The sequence below is a fragment of the Cyprinodon variegatus genome, unplaced genomic scaffold (assembly GCF_000732505.1).
Source record: "Cyprinodon variegatus isolate N-32 unplaced genomic scaffold, C_variegatus-1.0 Scaffold1935, whole genome shotgun sequence".
Lineage (NCBI taxonomy): Eukaryota > Metazoa > Chordata > Actinopteri > Cyprinodontiformes > Cyprinodontidae > Cyprinodon > Cyprinodon variegatus.
Window position 1 is genome coordinate 6,774 of NW_015152388.1, and position 7,365 is coordinate 14,138.

Here is a 7,365-nt window from a genome sequence, read left to right on the forward strand (position 1 = left end):
CGAAGCCTGCAAATTGCCGTAAACTGCTGCTAACCTGAAGTTCCACGACAATCTACAGTGCCGTATATTGACGAAAATCCCACTTTTCATGCAGTGTCTTGGCTCATAGCCTCTTGTAACAACTTCACCAAGTCTGTTGTTGTATTAATGAACAAGTACGCCTGTGCCCCAGAATTGCATCCAGCTGGTCAAAACATTGTTTTGTTCTGTGGTTTGACCCGCTGTTAGAAGATAGTCTTCCAGCCTCTTGTATTTCTGTTTAAGCCTCTATAGCTTGTCTTAAGCCTATCTTGTTGTGTGAACAACTTTCAGTTCAGACGGTCTTGCTCCAACTTTGGTAGCTTTCTGTTGTTAGACATCACCGACTCAACATTGTCCTTCCTGACATCTTCCTTCATAAAAATACTGGACCTCATCCTCCGTCCACCAATAGTAAAGCCTCCTCATTTGCTCCATGAGGATGAGTTCAAACTGAAACAATATGATTAAACAACTGAATATATATATGACACAAGTTTGTATAGCTGGAACAAAATAATTTATTTTGAGAGACTTAACAAGAAGCCAGAAGTAGTACAAGCAGAGCAAAGTACTAAGTCTGTTTTAGAACCGAGGCCCAGGAAAGTGAACTTACCCAGGTAAATGTTTAGTGAAAAATTACACTGGCTTAAAAAGCTTTAAGCTTCTCAGAAGCCTTGGTGTTTTAAAAAAGGGACTTAGATTCCTTTGACAATGAAATTTTTGAATCTAGCACCAACAAGGCTGCCCACTGGGTGTTCCACCATCACCTCCACGGAGAGCCCCGGTGAATTGGCCAGGCATACAGTTTCTGAGCGCACCAAAGCCGTCACTAAGTACACTAAGCTGCAAGTAGATTCTTCTGTTCAATCAACACAAACACACCTCATCTAAAGAACTTTGATGTTTGAATTCAATACCAGATGCTCTGTTAATCATTGTAGAAGCGCCAATGAAGTTCATTGAACTTGAACTTTAGGCTTTCATATAAGCTCTGTTTGTTCTGCATTGCAGTACTTTATGTGAAATAAAAGAATATGTTTTTATCTCAAATATTTTTTTCCTATCCAATTAAAGTATGGACTTCATCAAAGATGTGAGCAGATTGTCATCCACTGTCACCCATTCTCTGCTGAGTTTGTTAGTTATCCTGTCAGTATTTTACAGCAATGATTACATCAATAGCTGGCTTGGAGCTCATCTGCCTTACTGTGTGTTTACTGTGTGTTTTACAGTTGCTGTTTGTATCTCTGCTTCTGTCTCCTTGAACCCCAGTCGGCCTCAGCAGATGGCCGCTCACACTGAGCCTGGTTCTGCTGGATGTTCCTTCCTGTTAAAGGGAGTTTTTCCTCTCCACTGTCGCTACAAACATGCGTAATGTGAGAGATTGCATTCGAGTCAATGAGCTGGTTTTCCTTAGATAGAAAATTTTGAATCAATCTGACTGTATGATCTGGTTGAATTGTAAATTGCCTTTAGATGACATGTGTTGGGGCTAAATAAATAAACTGAACTGAATTGAATATCCTGAAGTTGATTAAACTCTTCTTTAAATATGTGTGAATTGTTTCAGACTGTAAGAAACAATCTAGTAATGATGAAAGGTGGCTGTGCTGCTATACATAAAACAACCAGTAGTATACCTTGCTCATCTTTTGATAGAACAAACCTCTAGACAGAAATTCCTAACAATGACATGGGCCTTTGGCAGGAGAGGCAACTGAAACCTTTTATAGGCAAAATCTCATTTTTAAACTGAGGACATTTTAACCAGACAGCCAAGATTTAGTTTTAAAAATATACAATTCTGTTTTGAATAAAATGAAAACAACATTTTCTAAGCTTTTATAACCTCAGACCATTTTTGGTCTAAAACCATTTTTTTGGTCTAAAACACACATTCGCTGAAAGCGAATGTGTGTGTTCTGCAAGTCGGGAGATTGCAGACACCGCACCGCCACCTCAGCAGTTAGCTTTATTTATATATCAAAGTCCTACTATATCTTTTATTACCTGTGATTATGTTTTTAATTTCTCAGTTTTTTTAATTATTTAATCTTTACGAATAATTAAATCCCACCACACTCTTGCAGCAAACTCAGGAAAAGGAAATGGACATGATAAACATTTGCTCTGGTTAGACCAATGGAAATGATCCACTCTAAGTTTGAGATCAACAGTGTGCAAGGAAAGAATCTGGCATATCAAGTCAAACAAGTTCTGTTTAGCATAATTTATTTCCACCAAGCATGTTGTTAATGAAATATAATAAATCTTTTCATTCTTTGTTCCTGAACATAACCTAGAGGGAAAAAAAGCAAACATTGCTTATTGTATATATTCTGAAAAACAAAGTGCCCTCCACACCTGTGGGTGACTTGGTAAAGGATTTCGTAACTTTAGAATAAAACTCTTACACTGAAAAATAGGAGGGAAACCTGGCCTTTAATGTCAGCATATATACACTTCTCATATAAACAACACAATATAACTTCAATTTAATCAAACTTCAGTGAAATCAAACTGTCCACTTAAGAAGCAACACTGATTCACAATGAATTTCACATGTTGTTTTGCAAACGCGATATACAACAAGTGGAAATTACTGGCAATTAGCAAGACACACCCAGTAAAGGAGTGGTTCTGCAGATGATATACAGACATAGCAACAAGACTGTAACTTCCCTCTGTGTGAAAGGAGGAACTACTACTTTTGATGGAGTAACAGTGATGGAGCAATGGAGCTAAGTTGCTCAGCAAAAACACAGCCTGTTTAAGTTGTAGTATCTTAATGTGCTCTTAAGTGTATTACAAACAAGAATGAAAGAATGGTCAATTTTCAAGTTGAATTATAATTCTATCCATGCAATATCAAATTAAAAGGTGTAATTATGTTCTTCTGGTTGAATTTAGAAGAATTAAGGACAATTTTTCCAGCAAATGAAACCTCAAATAAAAATTAAGGCCGAAGTAGCTCATGGAACCAATTATAACCACAGAACAACAATGTAAATAATAAAAAAAACATATCTATAATGACACAACTAAGCTCTGCATATATTAATTTAAATTTTAAGAACTACACCTTTGCATTTTATCTTATTTAAAACTTTTTCCCGTTATTTCTATAGAAAATAACAGCACATCTTTTTCTAATGTGGCCATTTAAAGTCAGGGAAGCCGCTTGTCCAGCGGTTGCAGTTCCAAATTCTTGCAAATGGTGCCCAACTTTACACAAGTGAATAGCGTGAATGTTATTGGTCGATTATCAAGGGGGCGTGGTTGTTGTGGTGGAAGGTTCGCAAGCAAGTTTGATTGTGGCCGAGGTCTCGGAAGTATCTTGGTAACCACTTAGCAACTTAGTGCTTGTAGCTTCCCAATGGTAAATTACATTAGGACCAAGTAGCACTAAATTGGTGACTGAGAAACAACACTGTCAAGGAATGCTATGGACAGAGGAAACATGCAAGAAGAGGAAAATTTTGAGTCGGAGGTCAAGGCTGAGTCTCCTCCATCATACATTTTGTATTTAGAGGAAAGTGGGGCGAAAATGCTATGGAAGAGGACGCCAGGGCGGCAGAAGCTTTGTTTGGTGTAGAAGGCTAACAGCCGTACATGTCTGAGACCCTTGCCTCACAACACTGCCAGTTCTGTTAGCTCTACGCCTGCCGAAGACACAGACGTCCATCCCCGTGAACACTGGGACGCTACTCAATGTTACAGTAAAAAATCCTAACTTTTGGGACAATATTGTCTTATAAAGAGTACATTTATATACATGTTTAAGCCAGAATGAATTGACATTGAAATTTAAATATGACTTTCGTACGACTTTAGGAGAAAGCAGAATGAAAACAGAAATTCTGAATTAACATAACTAAGACTGGTGTGGCATCTATGTAGTATTTCAGGTTTGAGTAGCCAATGTCATCATCAATTGGAAGAAACAAAGTATGACTTGCCAGCCCCCTCTCTGTGAGGACAGAGATGAACCACAGAACACACAGGATTCTTTCTACTCTCTTTGACTACCCTTTGCCCATGAAGCTGGGGTCCACTTCAGCAGGATCTCCAGCAAGAATGGATATCTTGGCCCAAAAAGACCCAGATCTCTAGAATCATCAAAAATAAGTCATTATGGACCTTTCAGAACCAAACTGCTGCAAAACAGACCTTTTGCAACACATTTCTCTTGAGTTTCAGAACTGATAGAGCCAGACTGGAGAGAAGGCCTGCCTTGATGAAACGCTGTGACAAAGAGGACCCCTGCTGTGAACCCGGGACAAAGAAACCCCTGGTTGCTGCTGACCTGACTGCGGAGCTGCAGCTGGGTGAAACTTAAGCCTTCCAAATGGAAATGGACAAAACGGTTCGTAGGTCTGGGATAATCAGGGACAAAACTAACAATATGTCTTTTGATGATATTGATCATTTCATGTGTTTACTGATGAGTAACGACAAGACTAACAGGATGCATGCTACGCTATGCTACAGGAATATGTTGTGAGCTGTTGTTGAAGCTTGGACAAGCTTTATTTCACTAAGGGTTTAAACACTGATATAACATTAGTGTTCATGTGTTCCTCATATGCTCATTACATTTCCATTACCAAGTATGACCAAGATTTGTTTAGTGGAATCCTGATATTTCAAAGAGGGTAAAGAATTTAACTAAAGGTTGTTGGTTCTGGATTAAGCAAATCATTTATCCATCCATCCATCCATCCATCCATCCATCCATCCATCCATCCATCCATCCATCCATCCATCCATCCATCCATCCATCCAGTGTACACCCTGGACAGGTCGCCAGTCCATCGCAGTATTGGTTTTTGATTAAGCAAATCATTTAATAAAACATTATTTGGCCAAATAATGTTTTATTCACCTCATGTGTTTGCATTGTGAATTGGTCTGAAAACATTCCAATTTCTCAAAATTAGTGAAAAACTAATTTGATCATATCCCAAATTCTTCCAGATAAACTTTGGCTTTCAAACACAAAATCCATCTTAAACTGTAATATGGTTTTCAACCATTTTTCCCTTCCTCTTTGTACATAGTAGTTTAGTTGAGTTTCACTAGTTTTAGTTGAGAGTGTTAAACTGAAATATGTATGATTTAGCTGAATGATTATTGTTAATAAACTCACATTTTGAACAGAAGTTGTGTTGAATTTATTCCATGTATGTGCAGAAATAACTGTTTGCCCATGATTATTGCACTCTTTCATTTATTGTTCTAACACACAGTTAGTAGGGAATGTGTTCATAAACAATATATAACAGCCAAAATAACATCTGATTAAATAAGATATTTTACAAACCCTACAGGGAGGGCAATAAATATCTTAAAGTATCAGACATATAAATTCCCAGATGTCTGGGAATTGAATAGAACATAAAATCACAACACACCCAAAGCTGATAAGCTTGATACTCATTTCCCCTCAGTATAAAATGATAAACTGGTTATAAATCTCCTCCTCTGACTGTTCATTCAGCTGCAGATTGACTCCAGAACTCTACAGGTAAAATTTTATGATGTTTGCTCCTCTGTCTCTGAGTCCAGAAGGACAACATGATTGTAGATTCCTAAGTAATGAAGCCATAAGCTTGATGCTCTTTCCCCCTCTCTAATCTACTTGATGGCAGAAAAAAATACAAACATACGGGATCCATTTACTTCATACATAAAAAATTATACAGGTATTAAAGTTTCATAAAAAATCAAATAATTAGGAGATTAGGTGAAATGGAAATGAGATCAAAAAGCTGTTTTGCTCCACTCCAATTATATGACTAACACTGAAGCAGACGCCACACCCAAACATCCCAAAACTACCTAATGAGCAACAAACTGTTAAAATTTGCAAAATAACCTGGATACAGTTAGAAATATTGAATATCTTTACAAAGAAGAACCTTTTACTTTCTGATAAATAATGTAATTTATTAATGATTCATTTTATCTGAACTTAAACTGAATTTAGGCCCCATCAATGGTTGTCTTATATTTGAAAAAACACATCTTACTTGTTACTCTGATAAAAGCTATTTTTATTGAAAAATATGTTTTTCTTAGGTACATTATTCACAATTGTGAACTTCTAAACCTTAACATTCAACTTTTAACTGACATTCCTATCTGATTGAACGTTTTGTTTGGGTAGCCCTATTGTTGTTCTTTGATCATATATTTTCATGCCAGGAAAAAATCAAGTTTGACCCTTTGTGGTTTATCTTCTTTCATAGGCAAATTAGCTCATCATTACAATGGTCCTCTATACCATATACTGTGGTAAACTAAATTAGGAGCTCTCTTGACACCTGTTTGTCAACAAATTCTCAATGAGTATTTATATTGGTTCTGATGAAGCTTTCTCAGTTGTAAAACATTTGAGGACAGGTTTATCTGTCTTTATTCACTGAATAAAGATTCACTTATTCAAATATTTTTTTGCTTTTATTTAGTTTGACTATTAACTTTGGGTATAACATCAAGGGTCTAAAAGTTATATGATTTGTGTGCATATTAGCCCCTATGGGCTTATTTTTTTTTTGTTTAAATAAATGAGAGGTTTAGAAAATCAAAATTCAGATCCTATCATTATTGTTGTGTTTATACATTAAAGGTCAGAAATGATGTGAATATGCATAATGCATAGTTTTAGTGAAATAAAATAGGACAAACCAGCATGTCAGTAAGATAACACATCATATCTCTCTAATGCACTTTGCTCATAGCAGGAGAAACAGACAGTAAAAACACGACGTACTTCTTCCCCATAACACTTGTGTGGTCAACCAGCTAGCAGCAGGGATGGATCAGCTGTAATATAAATTATTTTACCACATCTGCGCCCCCTCCAGTTCGGTCGGGTTGGCGTTCTATAGTGCATACCTACTTTTTGTGCCACTGAAAAGCAGCAGCACTTGTGAGAGGTCGGTGTGTGCAAATTTGGACAGCACAAAGGATGCTCATTGCTAAATTTACTTGGTCAGTCTACTCATCTGTGCACAAATTAATACCGCTGCAGAACCTACTTACCGGACCAGTTATCTACTTTTTTTTGGAATTGGGAGTCTTAGAGGTTGTCTGAAGCAGCGCTTAGTTATTAGCAGAAGGGCATGTCAGTGTAGTAAAGGCAGAGTGAGGGAGGGCACGTTGTGTTGATTATGTGACCAGCAGGGTGGGGACCATAGATAAATCTGATATTTGCGATGACTGTACTGCTGGTGAAGTTTCTTGTAAATGTTATTAAAGGAATAGTACACCCAAAACATGATTAGCCTTCATTTTCTACTCACCCCCATGCTGAACAACACTCTGGAGTACTTTTTTGAT